General features: G+C 32.4%; 1 pseudogene; it reads left to right on the top strand.

The window, feature by feature from the left end:
* Positions 1-3,990: 3,990 nt before the first annotated feature.
* Positions 3,991-20,832, top strand: part of LOC149539543 (protein NRT1/ PTR FAMILY 2.4-like) — a 34,253-nt pseudogene continuing 17,411 nt past the window's right edge.

Genomic DNA, 20,832 nt, shown 5'->3' with positions numbered 1-20,832 from the left:
AAACTGGTGACCCATAACTTTGCTATATCTCTCATATAAAATCCTTACTAAGATTATGGCTTGTAGGCTAGAAAAAATTCTCCCTAAGTTCATATGCACTTCCCAAATAGGCTTTGTTAAAGGTATATTTATCTTAGAGAACTTGCTCACTAGTTGGGAGGCTCCTGACTAGGCTAAACACACTAATCAAAATGTTGCTATGTTTTTACTAGATTTTGAAAAGGCCTATGAAAAAGTTGAGTGGAAGTTCATTAATATGATGCTTGATACTTTTGGGTTCCCCTCTTTCTTCTATGACATTGTTAAAATGCTCCTCAAAGATGCTTATCCTTAGGTTGATGTTAATGGATCACTGTCAGCTCCCTTCCCTTTGGGAAGATCAATTAGGCAAGGCTGCCCTCTTGCCTCAGCCCTTTTTGTTATTGCCTCTAAAGCTCTTTTCTATATTCTTAGGGACAACACTTTATCCCTTGCAATTAAAGGTATCACCCTTCTTGATGGTAAGGATATTATCAATTGCCAATTTGTTAATGACACTTCTCTATTTTATGAAGCCTCTAAGTCTAATTTTGAAGCCATGATCAATAAACTTAATTTCTTTTGTAAAATATCTAGAGCTTAGCTATCCCATTCTAAATCTATTTGTCTTTGATTTCAAAAATTTGGTTTTCAATGGGGTGGCCCATCCAAACTTGTTAAATATTTGGGTATCACCTTCTCTGTTGAGCCCTCCTTAAAGGAGATGTGGAGCTAGATCAAGGATAAGATCCATAATAATCTTAACAAATGGAACAATAGATCTTTGTCTCTTGTAGGTAGAATACAAGTGTATCAGAAAATCCTTTCTTCTTACAACATATACTATCAGTTAGGGTAAGAGAAAATCCTATGGACTTAAGTTGGTTTAATAGCCATTTGTAAATCCTTTAACAGGGTGGCATTCCAAGTGAATGTTCTAAAGTCCTCTAATGAGGCCCAGTTCTAAAAAGGTGGTTAAATCCTTTAACTAGGTCACATTAAACAGTGTGTTGCAACCCTTAACAAGGCAAGCCTTTCATAGGGCATCACTTCAGAAGAGTGCGAATTGAGTAGCATGTTACTAGTGGTTTTTCTCAAATTGGGTTTTCATGTAAATCACTATGTTATGTGTTGATTCTTTATGTGTTATGCTTGCATGTTGATTTACAGTAACTTGCTGAATAGGAATGTTTAAGCTTGGATGAATGAATGGTTGAATGGGCTCATTACACTTAGTGAAAAGTTTGAATTGGACATATGGACCTCAAATAATTGATTCACCTCCCCCCCCCCCTCCCCCCCTCCTCTGTTATTTTAAAGCATTTATAACATGTGCATAGACTACAAATATGGTCCTCTCTATTAATGTGGTGGTTAGTCTGAGCTCGTAGATGGTGGGAACCAACCCTGAAAGATCCTAGCATGAATTGAAGAGCATGGCACTAACTTTGTGATAAATATTTGGGTTGAGAAATAATTCCATCCTCCATGTCCCAAAATCGCTTAGCATAGAATGTCATCCTCAGACTTAACCCCTTAGGGGTTTTGGTCCAAGTCATAACAAGGTACTGTGTATAGATGTCAAGTCAAATCTGCTCATTCAACTCATGCCTGGAAGGGAGAAGATAAGTAGAAGTGTCTAACAAGAACCAAAAGGGGGGCAAGTGATCAATGTCTATCTTGATGGAGCTCAAAGGGATGTGGCTTGGGCATACCAATAGTGGGCTCTCACAGAGGTGTCAGATCTAGCAAGCACAACTAAGGAGAAGTATGCAAGGTAAGAGTATTTGTCCTAACCATCAAAGGAGTCTACAAAGCAACGAAGATGGTGGAGGAACCATATCAGGTCAAAAATACCCCCCAATCTAGAGGGATGAGCTTCAAAATCAGCCATAATGATACTGTGGGGTATGGAGCGATGACATCTGATGATCCACCGAAGAAAGAGAGTTTGAATACACTCAATGGGGGCCCAGTCTAAATCAAAGAAAGATGTAGTGCCTACCCCGATTTCACATTTCTGTTATCATTGTCAATTTTCTTTAGGTTGATTTTATGCATTGATTAGTTTTAGAGATACTAGATTTGTAATATTATGATATTATTTCATGACTTTGATCACAAATGTATCAGTTATTGTTGCTTAGTTGATTTCATTCATGTGTTAATGATATTTTAATGATTCCTAGTTAGTAAATGTGGTTTCTTTCATAAAAATGTTAACATGATGTCTTTAATGATGATTATGTTGTATTGATAGAGATGCATTAGTATATGTACGCATTTGATCTTAGATTTGTGATTTTTATACTTACCCCATACTTGCATGTGTATGGTATGCGTGTTTATTTTATCTTTCTGTCTGATGTGTTTGATGTGGTTAGGGGAGGGAGTCGTAGTCACCTGCTAGTCGAGATCTACACGATGAACCACTCCCTGCCATTGTTTGTTTAGTTTAGATATATTATATACATGTACATGCTCGTCTTTTATGGAGGATGCAGGTACCGAGCATCGACTTCCCTAAATTGCCAAGATGAGCGTGCCCTATTACAAATACTCAACTGGTGAGAATGGGAAGATAATGATTAGGTCCAATCCTAGCCATAGCCTAAAATACTTGTCTTGCAAGGAGGACTCGTAACAAACTGTCTACCCTTTTTAAACCCGTGAGTATTTTGTGCGTAAGTTGTTTTGGGAGTCTTTGGTGAATTTTTTGTTAATTAAGTCTAATTAAAAGATTAAATTAATGATTTAATTTAATGAAGATTATTATGACGTTTTAATATTTAATTATATTTAATTAATTGAGAAATTAATTAAATATAAAGAATTGAATTGAAGATAAAAGCTATAAGATTAAATTTAGAACGTGATAATATTTATTTAATTTACTAATAATATATTTAGAGTTCATTTTTAAATAAATGGTAAATATTATTGTTATTTAAGTTAATAAATATTTATCAAATTAAATGTTCAAAAATATATTAAAAGGAGAAAGATATTAAATTATGAAAAAGATCTAAGTTCGCATGAATGAGTTTAAAATATAAGAAATTAATTAAAAGATAAAATATGTGCACACGGTTAAGATATTTTAATTTAGTGTGCATGAGTTTTTAAAAGTTAATAAATTAATTTAAAGTGAAGTCAAGTGGAAAATTAAATAAAGTAATTTAATAATTCACTTAACATGCATGAAAGAAATAATAAAAGAATATCTTAATTAAAAAGAAAATTAATTGTGCATGAATGAATTAATTAAATAAAATAATTATAATTTTAGACTGGTGGTGATAGAAACCCTAAAAGGTAATTAGATTCTATATTAGAGGGTTTTGGGGTCATTATTACACACACAGGTTTTCAGGGCACACACAGGTTTTGGGAGAGCAACTCGGAAGGTTTGGAAAAGAAAGGAAATTTTCGTAGCTTGAAGGATTTCGCTTGCATAGAAATTTTCATCTAGCTGTCAGAGTTTAGCATCACTGTGAGGTAGGGTTTGAAATCCCGGGAATGCATTGTCAATTGGAAAATATATGTTTGCTCCGTGTTTGATTGGGTGGTTGGAATTATATCTGTCATCATGTTTGTTTCCTGACTGATTGAAAATTAGTCTCATCATTTTATAGAGAAAAATTTAAGAAGGAAATGAAATTAGTTCTCTTGATTAAAGAACTTATTGTATTTAATTTGGGTGTGTCTTGAAATTAAAAAGGATATATAAAAAAAAAAGAAAATTCGATTAGTTGCTCGAATTTTCTCTATCAGATTAACATTGAAAATAATTTTAAAAAAAAATTTAAAAATAAATAATAAATATATTTTTTAAAGAAAGTTTGTTTTATAAATTTTATATGTTTATAAATTTTATTAAAATAAAATTATTGAAAAAAAATGTTTTTTGTTAAAATTAATAAATAAAAATTATTAAAAATATATATAATTTTGAATTGGGAAGTGGGGGCCATGACCTCCCCCACTTCCCCCCTGGCGTACGACCGCCGGCAGTCCCTACTGACGCAGGTACTGCGCAGGCGAGTTGCCGCAGGCCCTGCGTCAGCAGGCCTACCACCGGCAGCAGCCTTTTCAAAGGCATGCGATTGTTTTAAAAACAATTCGCATTAAAATTAGATTGTTTTTTTTTATGTTTATTATTAGATTTTATTATTAATTTTGTTTTATTAAAATAAATAATATTTATATTAAATTATATGTATTAAATTTAAATTGTTAATAATGTTTTTTTTTTAATAATTGTTAATTTAATTAATAGTTAATGAAATTTAAATAGTTTATTTTAATAAATTATTAATAATTTTTATTAAATAGTTTTATTAAATATTAATTAATTAATAAATTTTATTATTAATTATTTAAATAATTTCTAAACTGGCAATTGTTATTTTAAAAGAAAGGGGATTTATCTTGTTGATTTTGGAGTTGACCTAGTTTGACCAGTCTAGGATGTACACCAGAGGCTTTGTCAGATTTCTTGTATACTATTTATGGGACTAGATGTTGTGATGTGTTTTGTGATTCATATTGGAGATTATATTTATGAGGTTTATCTTGTGGAGAAATTATGTGTACTTGGATGGGAGAACCATCTTGTTATCAGGTTGCCTGTTAAGGAACCGAGTTTGATCTTTATGAGTGTTGTGGTATGGGACACAATTGTGGATTTATGTGCTTAGGAGAGGTTGTCTAGGTACATGATTTGGAAGTGGCTTGCATAGGGGTCCAGGACCCAAAGTGGTCAGTACCAGGGTAACCTAATGCAAGTTATGTAACAAGTGATAATCTAGTAATTAAAATTTACGGGGGGGAAATACACTAAAAAGATAAGTTAGATATATTTGACCCACCCATGCTTTGAGTGCTTGTATAGACTAAGGATGGAATGGGATGAGTGCCTCGTCTTCTTGAGAGGGCTTTCTGGTTTCCATATGTGTGATGTTGAGGGTCCGGGGTTCAGAGTAACCAATCCAGGGTAACTCAACGCTTGAGGGTCCAGGGTCTTTTAAGAGATCAGTCCAGGGTAACTCAAGCATCCATGTGATGAAACTCCCTAGTATGTAGCCTGAGTCACCTCTGTAGACTATGTGTACCTCTGGTGGTGTATTTATTGTCAGATGTGTTTATTATGGTTATTTACTTTCATTGATGAAGATTGGTGATTCATGGATGATGTACTTTTGACATGTGGCTTTTGACTTTAGGTGATTGTCTTTTGTTGACTTTATCTTGTGATTTTGGTAATTGGTTTATACTTGGTTTGTGATTGATTTTTGATTATGAGGTGTCGGTATTAGATTGAGTGTTCTTTCTCTTTGGATTATTTTATCTTCTTGAATAGCATGTGTTACCTTTGAGGTAGTTTTGGCTATTAGGGGTACCTTGCCTAGGAATGTTTTATGTTTGATTTGTCATATGAGGATCGTTCATTATCTTCCCTGCACGGTGGGAGTGGAAGCCCGACTAAGTAACCACACGGTTGGGAGGTAGTGTCTTCTTACCATTTGGACCCCCCTTCACATTGCTAGCTGTTGGATATTTTTTGCAGAAGATGTACCTTTATCATTCTTATTTCTTATCTCGGAGACTTCTTTTCTGATGATGTATATATGTTATCATGTATTCTGATGTATTGTATCTATTTACACATACCCTGCGACATGTGCGATGGATGTTATTAATTGGATGTACTTCCATTGTATTGTTTATACTTATGTATTTGCTTATGCGATTATGTATCTGTTATTTCTTTATGATCTTGAGACATTGTACTTGGAACTTAAACTAATTAATTTAAAATTATTAAATGTGACTCAACTTAAAGGAACCCTTCAGGAATCGAAACTATATCTGTAATTGCAAATGTGTATTTGATGTGTATGTTCATGTTGCTTCCGCAGTAATGTTATCTTGATGTTGTTTAAACTTTAAAAAAAAAAATAGTTCAGTAAACATTGTAACATGTTAGGTTTATTTCTCTTGGGTTCCCAAGTGGGCCGTTACAAAAGAAAATAAGATTTTCCTGATCTTTGAAACTACTACTATTACAAAAGAGCTGAGGCAAAATAATTCCTCTAAGAGAACTTTCACTCACCTAGAAGAATAGGTTTTGACAGTTGCTAAATCCCTTTATGATTCAATTATTCTTCCTCCTCTAAGTTATACCAACTCCGGTTCTAACTTATTCCTAATATTCCAACCAAATTAAACTCTCTTATTTTCCAAAAGAAAAAAATGAGTCAGTGCCTAAGGTTGATACCCCTTCTAGGCTCAATACCCAAGAGTTGGCCTTAGCCTCTATTGTTGAGAGGACTGAGATAACCAACACTCCCAATTAGTCTCTATTTGAAAAGAGTATGTATTTGGGTGAAGATATACCTTCCATGATGGATATATCCCCATATAAAGATAAGGAATGTTCTTTTATTGAAGTTTCTAATAAGCATACTAAAAAGAGAAAAGAAAGCAACTGAAATTTAGCTAATATAAATGCTTTTAAAAGAAAATAGGGGAACATTCTTTACTTCTTTAATAGGTTGTATAACAGTAGTAAACATTGTCAAAAGTAATTTTATGATAAATATTCATAGTTGGAATGTAAGAGGATTGGAGATGTTTGATTAAAATTTATTGTTCGAAGATAGTGTAGCAAGCTAAAACTTAAAGATTTTATATGTCTTGAACAAATTAAATTTGTTGGATTCCAAGGTCACACAATTTTAAACTCACATGGGGTTAGGAAATAGCTCTCTATTTGAATCATGAAAGGGTTAAAGGAGGAGTTACCACTCTTTTGGGACCTAACCTAGATGAATTTACTATTAACAAAGTTGTATGTCCCTGTAAAAGAGATTTTTGGATACTAATTAGTAAAAATAGTATTATCTTTGGGATCCAAAACTTTAATGTTGCAAATGAATATAGAGAGAGGGCTTCTTTCTAGCAATGGGAAAAATCCACTCTTCCCAAGACTTCTTATGTTCATTGGTGACGTTAACATGATAGAGAATAGTGAGGATAAAATAGGAGACATTATCATTAATTGGAAAGGAAATGAGTTGACTTTTTGGAATAAATTTAAAAGGAGATTTAATGTTCTTGATCCCTTATAAAAGAGGAAGTATGAGCTACAAGATATTTTATTTACATGTGTAATAACCAATAAATGTTTGAGAAGTTGTCTATTGCAGACTTGACAAGATTTATATAGACCCATATTTTTCCTCCTTTCATGTTGCTGCTAACCATTTACTTGTCTTGGCAGATCTTGCCTCTACGTATGGCCATTCACCTATATTTTCTACCATGCATATTCAAAGTGATGATCCTCCATGTCTTAAAGCTATGGTTAGACCTTTTAAAGTGAATATTTCCTCCCCTTAAGCATCAAGATACTTCTAATGCTATCCATATGGAACTTCATAATTATCTAAATTGGGTAATCATGGAAGGGACTCATTCTAGCTTGGAACAAGGTCTTTCAACTTGTAGGAAAGCAAAGAAGTATGGATATGAATGTTGCAATGATGTGAGCTAGAAGAAAACTCAAAAGTCTTGAAAGAGAACTACGAGGCAAAATTGATGATTTAGACCTTGAAATTGAATTGATAAAGACTTGAAACTATCTTAGGAGAATAAAAAGTCACAAAATCCAAGAGGGAAAAGAGCTTGATCCAGACTTAATTGGATCCACAAAGGTGAGTGGGTCTTCAAGTATTTATTTCATATTTTAAAAGCCAAGAATAAAAGATATTTAATTGAATCTACCCAAACTAATGATAGTTATTCTTCTAAACCAGACACTCTAAAGGAATCCTTCTTCAGTGAACATGGACTTGAAAACCATTAAGCTCTTGATAGATGTCTCAATGTGATCCCTAAGAAAATTACCGCTATAGAAGCTGAAACATTGAATGAAGAAATTTTCTTGGAAGAAGTCAAATGGACAATTAACTCTCTAGAAAATGATAAGTCTCGTTGACTTGATGGATTCCTTATTGATTTTTACAAAGCTAATATAGATTGGATAAATATGGATCTCCTTTCACTATATGAAGATTCATATGATAGAGGCTCTTTAGGTGAGAACATAACCAAAGGAATTATATAATTGACTCCCAAAGTTGGTGACAAAAATCAAATTAAGAATTAGGGACAAATAACATTAGTAAATATATCAAAGTAGATTATTGCCAAACTGTTGGCATGAAGGATTGAAGATATGTTGAATAAATTTATTTTAGTCACTCAAACTGAGTTTTAACAAAGGTAGATATATTCTATATAAAAAAATTATTACAAGTTGGGAATCTATGCGTTTGGCCAATAAGAAGGGACAATATGTTGCAACAATTCTATTAGACTTTTTAAAAAGCCTTTGACAAGATAAAATGGCATTTCATCATGGGTATGCTTAATGTTTTTGGTTTCCCTGAGTTCTTTTATAATTGGATCCAAGTTCTATTTAGGCTCTCCTAGATAGTTATTGATATGAATGACAATCTTTTTTATCCTATCCCTCTTAAAATATCAATTAGACAAGGCTTCCCTATTGCCCTCTCCCTTTTTGTCACAATTGTTGATACTTTATTCTATATCCTAAGAACTCATTGTGTTGGCTTCCCCTATAAAAGGCCTTGTTCTTCCAAATGAGGATGTGCTCATTAACTCTCAATTTGTGGGTGATACTACTTTGGAGTTACTAGAGTCTAACTTTACTACTGCTATGCATAAGATTTACTTCTTCTATTTGACCACAAGTTCCAATGTTGCATCTCATCATTTTTCATAGGCTTCTCAAAATCCTCTCCCAGGTGGATCAGTTCTTTGGGTTGGCAGTGGAAAGGCCCTTATACCATCGTTAGGTATCCTAAATTTCCCTTTTCCATTAATCCATCATTCAAGGACATGTGGCATTGGCTTTTTGATAAAATTTAGATAAAATATCTAAAGTAAAAAACTAAAGATCCTTCTCTTACTGGTAGAATACAAGTTGTTCAAAAATTCTAGGTTTCTCATCATATCTATTTTTATTCTACTTGGCTATTCGCCAACTATCAAATGACAATATTGAAAGGATTAAATGAGATGCCTTTTACTATCTAATGGTATGGGTAGCAAGAAAAGTCATTGTGTGAACTAGAATTGGTGTTGTAAACATCACTATCTTGGTGGGTTGGGTTTAAAAGATATCAAAAAAAATTCAATTTCTCTTGCTTCTAAGTGGACACTGAAAGTCATATAGGGTGATGAACAATAGAAAGTTTTAATTAGGGATATTGTACAATTTTATACTATTTATAAAATTAAGAATTAGAATAGCACTCCTTTCTGGTGACATGTTGTTGGGGGATTTAAATTTTAAGATATTTGGCTCTAACATATTTTCTACTTTGTGGAATGCATGGTCTCATGTGAAGGTGCTCCTCTTAGGGAGAACTACTATTCCTACTCTAATATATCTCCCTCCAATGTTGTGAGCGATAAGTCTATTTGGTAGGGTTTGTTCCTAAATAATAAATTTGAAGCTGATATATCCTTCCACCCTCAACTCCGTATTTATTTCAAGGAGGTCATTAAGGTGAAGCCCTTTCAAATATTTGGCATTAGTCAAATAGGCTCCAGAAATGATGATCCTAATGAGGTTTATTCAAGGCTCAATATCTAATGAAGATTTGGCACTCCATTTGGCTAGAAGTGCCAAGCCATGGAAATGATATAGAAAATTGCTCCATCCATATTAGTATAATGAGAAGCTAAACAAATTGCTTTGGGGAAGAATATATGCAGGTTATCTAATAGAAATATTTTTGATATGTAATTGTAGCTTTGATTGACATCTAAATTATTTATTCGCCCTTTATTGACAAGTCCAAGAATAAAAAATTAATAACCATAAATAATAATTGTGACGCTAAAAGAAAGTGATAATGAATAATAAAAAGTGGAAAATAAGCATTTTTCATCTATAATCCAACACAATGCAGAAAGTTTGCCCTATCCATGCTTAAACATTCGAATGATGGATATCAACCAAACCCCATCATTGACTCAAGTGATAATGAAAAGTGAGTGTACTTCTTAGAATACTTCATGAATCATTGCATTAGGTGGCATAGTGATGTGAATCTGTGTGGATGGGAAAACCATCAAGAATTTTATCATAAAGTTGATCTTTGGCAAGATTTTGTGAAAATTTTATTTTGGGATTTTATCACTAGGAGCATTAATTTTTTATATAAAAGGATTAGACGCACGGATTTGATCAAAATTAAAAAACTGACACGGAAGGATTGCAAGGAAATTTTTACCAAACCTCACTCCAACTATACTTGGTGACAATTAATTTGGGAAGGAAAGGTATTGATCACACATACCACTAAGAGAGGGTTTTTGAAAACTGTGAAACCTTGTGATCTTATGATGGGCTCTGATTGCCATCAAAATTTTAGGTTAAACATGAAAACCTTAATCTATCATGGGTGCCACCATTCGGTCTACATTAAGGGGATGTTAGAAGACTCTAAGAAGTAGGCGGTTGATCTTGGTGAATAAATGGGTGCTAGTGACCACATTGAACTACTGAAGATTGAGGATTATATTAGAAAGAGTGAGGTTGCATAGGTTTACCTATGAGAAGGAGGTTTGTTGTCATTCATGGAAGGCATGGAAGAGCATGATGAGCACATCTCCATGCAATTCATCAACTCTTGGACTGATAGGAAGCTAGACATTAATGGGATGAAATTTGAAATAATGGAGGAGCTCATCACTATGGTTGGAGAGTTATCCTTGGAGGGAAAGAATTGGTGCAAGTAGGCCAAGGTGTTTGATGAAATGAGTTTGACGAAGTTCTTCCAACCTAAAGAAGTGTCAGTTTGCATGAGATGTGGGTACACTAGAGAGGATATATCAAAGCCCTGAGATGTGATTTTTTATGCTATTATGTGGTATATTACTCATGAAGATTGGTTCCAAGTACTATACTACTACCACTTTCCCATTCTCAACCACTCCAAGAACTAGGATTTCCTTTCCCTTCTGCACCTTATTCTAAATTCCATCAAAGACTATGTTTTTAAGGCTAGGAAAAAGAAAGAGGGAGGCAAACCTTTCTATATCATCCACCACGGCTTCATGAACAAACTTAATGAATACCACCTTTCCATAAACCCATCACTTCTTGTCAATCTATTGGCTACTATTACTCCCCAAGTTTCCACAAAACATAGCCCTGGCTTAGGACATAAAAAAGGTGAAAAAAAGAACCTAGTTTTGAGGTGAAAATAAGTGTCATTGAGTTTGACATGGACATAAGGAGGAGCAAGAAAACTGCGAGGAGAGTTGGTAAACTGCTCCAAATGAAAAAACTCAAAACCTTGCCTAAACAAGATTTTAGTTCTAAGTGCATTGAGAGTGAGAGAAAGCCCACTAAAAGGAAGAGGCAACACCCAGATACTAGGAAGAAGGGAGTGTCTAGCCCCTCACATATCTCAGAAACCCTGGAAGCAATCTCATCCTCGAATAGAAGTGTTGGGAAGGATATCACATCCCCCATGAAAGAAACTCTAAAAGGCAGGGGGAAGAAAGGGAGACATAGCCACAGACAGAGCCAAAGAAAATATTGACTAGAGAGTCTAGAGAGTTCAATGAAGGAGCTTACGGATAGCCACATTGGTATTTGCCAAAAAATTGAAACCTTGGCAGAATTCACTATGAAGGTCATGCACTCTACTACCACCACCCTCTATTTTCTGTAGGTAAACAAGGACAAGAAAGATATGAGAAAAGAGAGTGAAACTACCCACTCCATCTATGGTTTCTTGGCAGAGGATTGGTTTAAGACATTGCTTGATAAACCCATCAAAGAGGATGGGGTGGATTTGAAGAGGGAGGAGCCTGAGGAAAAGAAGCAGGAATGAGGAGAGAAGCAAACAATTAGCCCTTGGTTCTTTTTTTTTTGGCTTTTTGTTATGGTTTGGATCCTATTGAACTTGGTGCCCTGTGGGGTTTTCATTTTGTATATGATAATGAACTAGATTAGTAGCAGCAATAATTTTTATGGCTACTGATATAATTTTATATTTTATATGCTTAGTAGGGATATGATTGTTGATAAGGGTTACTCTTTTTTGGAGCTAGACTTTATTTGGTTTTTGAAGTATAAAACCGATATCAGTTAGATAAGTGGGAGGTGACTCCTAGCTATTCTGAAGCCTTTTCTTACTTTGGGGTTGGCCCTCCTTTCATTTGGATTCTATCTAATACCTCAAAAACATTTGAATGATGGAAAACAAACCAACTCCTTTGCAATGTAATTTTACGACACTAGCACTTGTACCTACAATTCTAAGATTACACTGATTATTAGGCTCAAGATTGTGTCCTCTCAAGAAATGATTGACAATATGTAGTAGAACCATTGTTGCATGAGTACCACATAAAATGCAATGGATATGTTATATGCAAAAGACATCTTGCTCATTTACTTACTTCTAGGTAGAATGATGCTAAAATGGTTAAAGTTTATTTGAAACATAGGAGATCACTTACAAACTTTTGCCACAAGGTCAATCTTCAACTTTGTAGTTTACTTTTATGTCTGAAGAACCAAAGAAATATATCTACAAGTTTTTTACTTTGAAATTCATTAGTGTTCACAAGCACTACATTAGACATGGTTCTCTATATAGAGATTATGCTGCTAGAGGTCATTTGTCTTCTTGGTTCCCTGGATGTTAACTTGGATAGTGCCTTGGATCTTTTCCTTTAATTTTTAATTCATTATTTGTTGATCATGAGACATGCAACCTTGGTTGTGAGAGATATTCATAGAATCGTGTGATTTGATAAGTTACTTGATAGACCTATTCATGTCATTCTAATAGAGTAATTAGGTTTGATTAGATTAACTCCTTTGAATTATCTTTTGGGTTTCTCTAAGTTGTTACAAACTATATTAAAATATGAAACATAAGAGAGCAATTGAATTGCTTATATGAATGCAAGTCAATATTTTCTGTTGAAGTTGCAAAACAAATTAATTTTTTTTTGTCGTTTGTAGGTAAAATCCATAACTTATCAGCCAAATTAATAATTCCAAGACCAACAAGAGGCAACAAAATTAATCTATAAATAGAATGGTTGCAGTTGTCTGTACCCCAAGATTATCATTTGTTGGACCTATAATAAAATCTAACAATTTGCATATGTAATATTTTTAAGTAGAAGTTTTCTTAAACTTTCCAAGATTCAAAAATTAGTTTTAATGTTTTAAGATTAAGAGTATCTGTCTATGTTTGAGAATGTGAGTTAATACCCAAGATACTACATTGGGTCAAGCAATTACATAGATTACATTCTTATGGTGTATTGGGATTACCTTTAGTTTAAGAGGATGCTAAAGTCAATTTAATGTGAACATTTGAAGTACAAATAAAACTTCAAGTCCTTTATGTTATTAGATCCATGTCTATGGTCCTTGTAATCATGACAATCAAATCCATTCAATGACTTCCAATTAACATAACTACTTCAGAGTTGACTAATTTTGGGATGATAATGAATTGACCAATTGAATGATGCATGCATCACAATGAATGCTAAGCTCACCACACATGGATACAACAACCCAAGATATGGACCAATGTAGCCAACAATTTGAGTTTACCAATCAATTAAGATGCAAAAATACCACTTTTCCTTTTAGTCAAAAACTATTTGCAAATCTAAGTTTAGATACCTTGAATAAATCCATTTTAAGGTATGTGCAGGATCATGGTCAACCAAACTATGCTCTTAAGTGGCAATAAAAAATTAGAAAATCAGGGTTATGTCAACTTGATGTGCAATTTTCTACTTGTTATTAACTTTATATCAAAAAGTTGAGAGAAAAGAGTCTCTATCAAATTGAATCTAGTTTCTAAACTACTAGGACTTATCTCAAAAAATAAAATTTGATTGATCAAAATTTTGAACTTTTATGCAATATTACAAAAATTTATGAACAAAAATAAGAAGTAGACGTATGTCTAACCACCTTAATCAAAATCAAATGTTAATATTTTTTAATAATATTCTAGATATAAGTAGTAGACTCATGCCTAGATGTGACACATATTTTTTGGATATTTTATTCTAAATAAATAATAATTAATTAATTTTTGACTTTAGTATTTTTGGAATAAAAAACTCTCATGTCTGACCACCTTAACTAATTCAGAACTCTGAAAAATTTAATTTTTCATTTTTTTTTTCTTATAGTAGAAGAAAAATAGAATGTGATGCATCTTTTGGATTTAACAAATGTTGTACCATTTGAAAGTTATAGTTGTTTTTCAAGTAGTGTGTTAGTCAACACTTTATACGTAACTCTATTAGAAAATATGTAATAATTACTTACTAAACTCATAATTTGACAAACCTTACATTTATGGAAAGATAAGAACATTCTTAAGAAACTATTTTCATTTCATTAAATTTTGGTGAAAAAAAAGTCATCAACTACATGTTTGAATTAAAAATCACATAAAAATAGGCCAAAAGCATATTTTTAGGATTTTTTAAAGTTGACCATATAGGTTTGGTATCAAAAGATATAGTAGACCTTATAAAGATATTAATTGTTTTCATTTAGTATCAAGGTGGGTAGGGAAAAAGTTGGAATAGATTTTGAAATTGTTTGAGATATTTTAGAACTACAAATTTTTTAGATCACCACTTTTTGGCACACCATGATCCTACACATACCCTTCACACTTAACATATTTCACATATCAAAACTGAATTAGATATAGGAATAAACATATTTTCTTGATATGACCCTCAATACATAGCACCATATTAGCTCTAAATATTCCCAACAACAGTGAACATAAACTTAAATTATAAACAACTTCATAATTATAATTGATTAAAACAATTAAATTTTATATAGCTCAAAAAGAAAGCTGCAAATTTGGCATAAAAATTTGAGAAATATTATTGTAATATATATATAATATTAGATATAATTAGAAATGTATGAAATAATATTGTACCAAATTAGTTAAAGATCCCCTACATCAGTGAAAAGAACCTTAAATTATAAACATCTTCCTAATTATAATTGATTAAAATAATTAAATTTTATATAGCTGGAAAAGAAAGCTGTAGATTTGGCATTAAAATCGAGGAAAAATAACTTTGATGTGTGTATAATATTAGATAAAATTAGAAATATATGAAACCATATTTTTCTTGAAGATCTGCCGACCATCTTTATTTTGGAGCAACACATCCCCTCTATTTTGAAAAACAATGCTTTGTTGTCTTCAACGGAAACATATCTTACAGTCAACTGATACTTCCTTTTTAGAACAATAGAATTACCACCCCTCCTCATGTACTACTCATGTATGAATCTATGAATAGTTAGTAACTTTTTACATTCATCCAAAGGCAAACTACACGACCTTAATCTACATAGACCATTCACATCTACAAAAACCTACATTTCCTCATCCTAAGGAGTCAACGGTCAACGGAGCCAATATATAGTCTATTTCGGAATATCTTAGGAGCATCTCTCAATCCAAATATTGAGAGCTGAAATTATATAGCAACATCATTCAAATATTCCAATGTGGCTGAAAATTACATCCTTCCCTTCAACATTCTCTATATTCGTAGTCCAAAAAAAGTTGGAAAAAGGATTTTGACAAAATAAATAGAAGTAGTGTTTATTGAAAATCAACAAGAAGATATGCAGGTTTCCTGGGAAAGAAAGGAAAACTATAGTGCCAAAATATGAAACTATCAATGGCGCCAAATACCTTGGTATAGCTCCATTGAAGTTGTTGAATTCTATTTAGTATAGTGATTTTCAATAATAGAAGCAACTAAGGTTGTACTTACCATATTTAGAATTGAAGTCCTCTACTCTTTACGTGTTCTGCGACATATTAAAAATCTCACCACAAGCTGGTGGTTCCCCAAATGTCAAAGCCACGAGTGAAATTATAAGAAATGAATTTTTTCTAGGTTGAATAACTCATTTTTTTGAGCTATTTCTATCAAGATAAACTATTGTCAAATTAAATTTATGAGAGAGGCTACGTATATTTTTGGATCTAAGCTTTTTGTAGGAAGATATTTTAACAATAGGAAGATATTTTAAAAAAATTTCTAGAAAACTGGATCTAAGCTCTTGAGAGGCAAAGTAGGCTACTTATATCACCACTTTTATTGCTATTTAGTGTCCAGTACCCGGACTTGGACCAGACGGCAGTTTATTTCTCAATATGTTTCCTGATGATCTCCAACTGCTCTTGACACCACCATCGTTAATATATGCATGACCAACTCCTGGGCTTGGCCCTGAAGGCAGTTTGCTCTTCAACGTGTTTGATCTCTTGATTAGAGGTTGATCTCTTGATTAGAGGTTGTTCGTGTTTGCAAAGTTGTCTTTACCTACCAACTGGAAGTTGAGTGGTTCACTTTGGGTGTAAATTGATTTTTACTTTTTTAATGTACATTTGTGTTCAATATCTCAATAAATCCTTACTGTTTAGACTTTGCATGTATTACAACTTCGATAACTATGTTTCTTTATGGTGATCTTGCAGGTTCAAACTGAATTAAAGTTTTGTATTTATAGAAAATATGATTAAATTTTGATTTATATTTTTTAATATAAATTCTAAGTATTTAATTGGAATTATATTTTTTTATTTTTGTTATGTTATATGTATACCTATTTCTTATACCCAACTTTTGGAAATCTCATTATCGTTGTCATTTCATTTCTAGTTTCTCATTTCTGATAACAAATTACTTTGGGTAAGAATATATGGAAGTGATCTAATAGAAATATTTTTGCTATCTAATTGTGATTTTGATTAACATCTAGATTATTTAATCACCTTCTATTGACATGTCTAAAAATAAAAAAATGAAAAACCATTTATAATAATTGCAACATTAAAATTGCAATGCTAAAAGAAAGTGATAATGAATAATAAAAAATTAAAAAAATAGCATTTTTCATCTATAGTCCAACATAATGCCAAAAGTTGGCCCTATCCATGGTTAAACATTCATACGACAGAAAACAAACCAACTCCTTTGCAATGTAATTTTATAACATTATCTATACATTTCTTCATTGAGCACTATGTGTTTCTTAATGCCCACAAACGCCAAACATTTTTATTTCTTAATATTGCGTCAATATGCTTCCTGATCTCCAATTACTTTCATTTATGTATGCGCTAATTCAATTATCACCCTGATTCATCCACATGTTTCTTAATTGAACGAAAATCCAATATATAGTGAAAGCTTAAAAAATATCTACATATGTTGGGGAATGCATTTGATTTGCTAAGGAATGAGATTGATTTCATTCCCCATGCTTGAAAATTTTATTTTCCTTCCATACTCGATCACAATTGCAATTTGCCGCCAAAGCCACAAATGAAAAAGCCAAATTTGAGATAAAATAAATGTGTTTACACGTGGTTTGAGAAAGTGACTCGGAAATCATTTTGGACATTGAAATAGAGCAGGTGATGTGTTTTCACACTGTGTTTATCTTTGAGGAGATTAATGTCAATGAACATGAGAACGTTGAAATTTCTTGTGAAGTATGGTTAGGCACAGTTTTATCATGTTCTAGGTTCCTTTGTTTATAATAGGGAGGAGAAAATGTTTGCTAGTGATGTGTTTTTCACATGTCACACATAATTCTGAAGAGTATTCTTGAATGAGGAAATAGCAGCCACCATATATGATTTTAAATGAACTTGAGATAAGAAATATATTATTGTATGGTAGGAATACTAATGCATTTATGCAAATGCTTTTAGTTTTTCAATCTAACCAATGAAATTAAAATATTTTACTACTTCTATAATCTAACATAATGTTTCTTTTTTTAAACTATCTTGCAAATGTAGAAAATTTTGTTTATTTCATGTTTCATTGGCTATGGTCAATTTAGGCAAAGAAGAAATTATTTTTCCCAAAAGAAAAGTAGGAGGAAAGTAAAAGGCATATTGATAGTTATGAACAAAAAATAATAAATACGTTGACATACATATCTCTGACATATATACTACTGCATATCTGAGCCACTTAAAACTTTTCATTTGTATTTGGTCAGTGGGAAGTGATTAAAGATTCATTAATGCTTGTAGGAATTGATTAACCATTTATTAATGCTTCTAGTCGGTGGCATTCATTTGCATATGATATAATAAATTAGAAACATCATGTTCTTCTTCTGTAGTTGACATTGAGATCTCGAGCAAGTAATGATGAGGAACTATTTCCCATTTACTTGTATGCTATTTCTATTTCATTTGCTCAGCATTTTGGTGCATTTCACTTGAAAGCTGGAACAGGTACTCAGGCAACAGAATTCGTAGCTTTCATAGTGTTTCAAGCTCTATCAACATTTCTCTCCACACTGACGCTTTAACATTCCACCAATGTTGCAGGTATTTCTTCGTAGCTTTATAGTCCTATGAGCATTTCTCTCCACACTGACGACTTCAAATTTGGATATTTTTAAACTAGAAAAATGATGACTTGAAATTTGGAGCTTTTCAAACTGGAAAAGTGATGACTTCAAATTTGGAGCTTTTCAAATACTCGAGAAGGTCAAATGTCTCATTTTCTTATGATCAACTTCAACTTTAGGGGTTTTTTCAAATACATATGTTGGGGAAAATTTATGTTTCCTCATTGTATGTAGTGGTTGTATATATTTAAGCTCTAAATTTGGCTCCATTTCATTAAAAGTCTGAGGCCAACATCACTTGCGTTTTCAAATTAAAACCCTCTTTGCAAAGGCTTCAAATCCTGAAAAACATTGAGAAATTAAATTAAAACCCTCTTTATACAATTAAATTGTCTATTGAATGCATTTCCCACATATTCTCTTCTTAATAAAAAAATTAATTGTGAAAAATGGTCAAATTTGTAAAAGTTTGCAGATGCTTCTAAGTGCAGCCTGTCATAGATAACAATAAAACTGTGTAACTACAATAGGTTTTCTTGATTTTCTTCTCCAGATCCCTACACTGAATAGTTTTGCTGGGACATTTCTCAATCTTCTAGTCTATGAATTACTTTACTTTGATTGGTAAATTTGACTTATTCATTGCATTGGGCTTAGATGCCAGTGCCACAATGGAAGGGTGTATCTTCATCAAGCTCACTCAAATTGGCCTAGCACTTGCATTTGGCTTCAATGGTTGGGGATATACCAACCTTAGAATTGGATGTGATAATATGATCAATTAAAAACTTGACACTTTCAGATTTTGAATGTGACAGTTTATTCAATTCAACATTTAACATTTAACTTCAATTGAACATATCTAATTTAGTATGTCTCTCATTTCTCCCTTATGAAAGCCTTGGTGATTTACCACATGAGGTCATTATATTAGATTCTTAGACTATTTTTTATACTTTTTAGTAATTAATTTCCAATTGTTCTCTTAATCAGTCAGAGTTATTTTGATTCCTTCAACTCAAAAAAAGGAAGTTAGTCTTTTGAAGTTTTTATTTACGAGCTAAACTCTAACACTGTAGAATTTTTTTCTAAGATAACAAGAATTTTGGGCCTAGGTCTGTGCAATGCATATTTAGTGTATATTGTAAATAGTTGAACATGTTATATTATAATATTCTGAACTAAGTGATCTTAGGAGAGTACAGAGTAGTAATAATAGTTATGAGACGTGGACAAGGCAAGGCTAGCAGTTTAGAAAGTTTGCTAAAATTGGGATGTTAAAACCTAATGAAGTATAGGATACTTTACTAAGAAAATTTCTTAGGTTTTAACTTACATTACAACTGATAGGAAATGTGCCTTAGTGCCATCAAAATCTATAAACTCTTTTGTTCTTGTCCTACATAGTGAAAAATATGGAATATAAGATGGATTTGCAAGGCTTGTTTTCTCTTGAGTTTGATCATGAGGTTGTCACCTAAACATGAAGAAACAAGTTCATTCCATAGCAAAGACCAGGTGGCAAGTTGGGTCGAAGAACTATATTTTTTTTGTTTGTTTTTGTTTTTAGATGAATACCATTTTGGCAAGGTTTTTAGCAAGTTGCATTCAGTGTGAGTGGGTTTTTTTTTAAAATCTTTTAAAGGTGTTTTTTCCCCAAATCTTAGTGGGTTGTTTTGCTATGCTCCTATACTATTTAAGGACAATTTCACATATTAAAATATGTTCAGATTGCTTCCTTTTGAAGTATTATTTGAACTCCCATTTTTTCTTATAAGTCAAAGAGATATTAGTAGACATAAAGAGTGTGGCATTATTATCATCACATATAGGTAAAATGGTGCCAACAGGGCAAACATATGGGCATTTGTTTCTGAACAACCAATGTGCAAATATCAGTGTGAGGGCTTCCTAAACTTATGTCGCCGCTCTGTTCAAATTGAGTTGTTACATTTTTTGAGTTAATAGGTGTATGAAAAAAAATGTATTTAAAAAAAAATTCTAATCGTAGATGACAGTTCCATTAAGTACCATTTTTTATTTCTTTTTATAAAATTCACCTTCAATTATTATTTAAGGGATTCAGTTGGGTTCTTTGTGATGTTAATGTTCAAATATCAGTGCGAGGGCTTTGCAAACTTATGTGGCTACTCTGTTCAAATTGAACTGGTACATTTTTGGAGTTAATAGGTGTATGAAAAGAAATGTAGTTTAAAAGAAAATTCTAACCGTAGATGCCAGTTCCATTAAGTACTATTTTTTTCCTTTTTCCCTAAAATTCACCTTCATTT

This window comes from Cupressus sempervirens, chromosome 9, assembly GCF_028749045.1.
Source record: "Cupressus sempervirens isolate cs-2001-9-10 chromosome 9, ASM2874904v1, whole genome shotgun sequence".
Lineage (NCBI taxonomy): Eukaryota > Viridiplantae > Streptophyta > Pinopsida > Cupressales > Cupressaceae > Cupressus > Cupressus sempervirens.
This window is presented reverse-complemented; position numbering and strand designations above follow the sequence as displayed.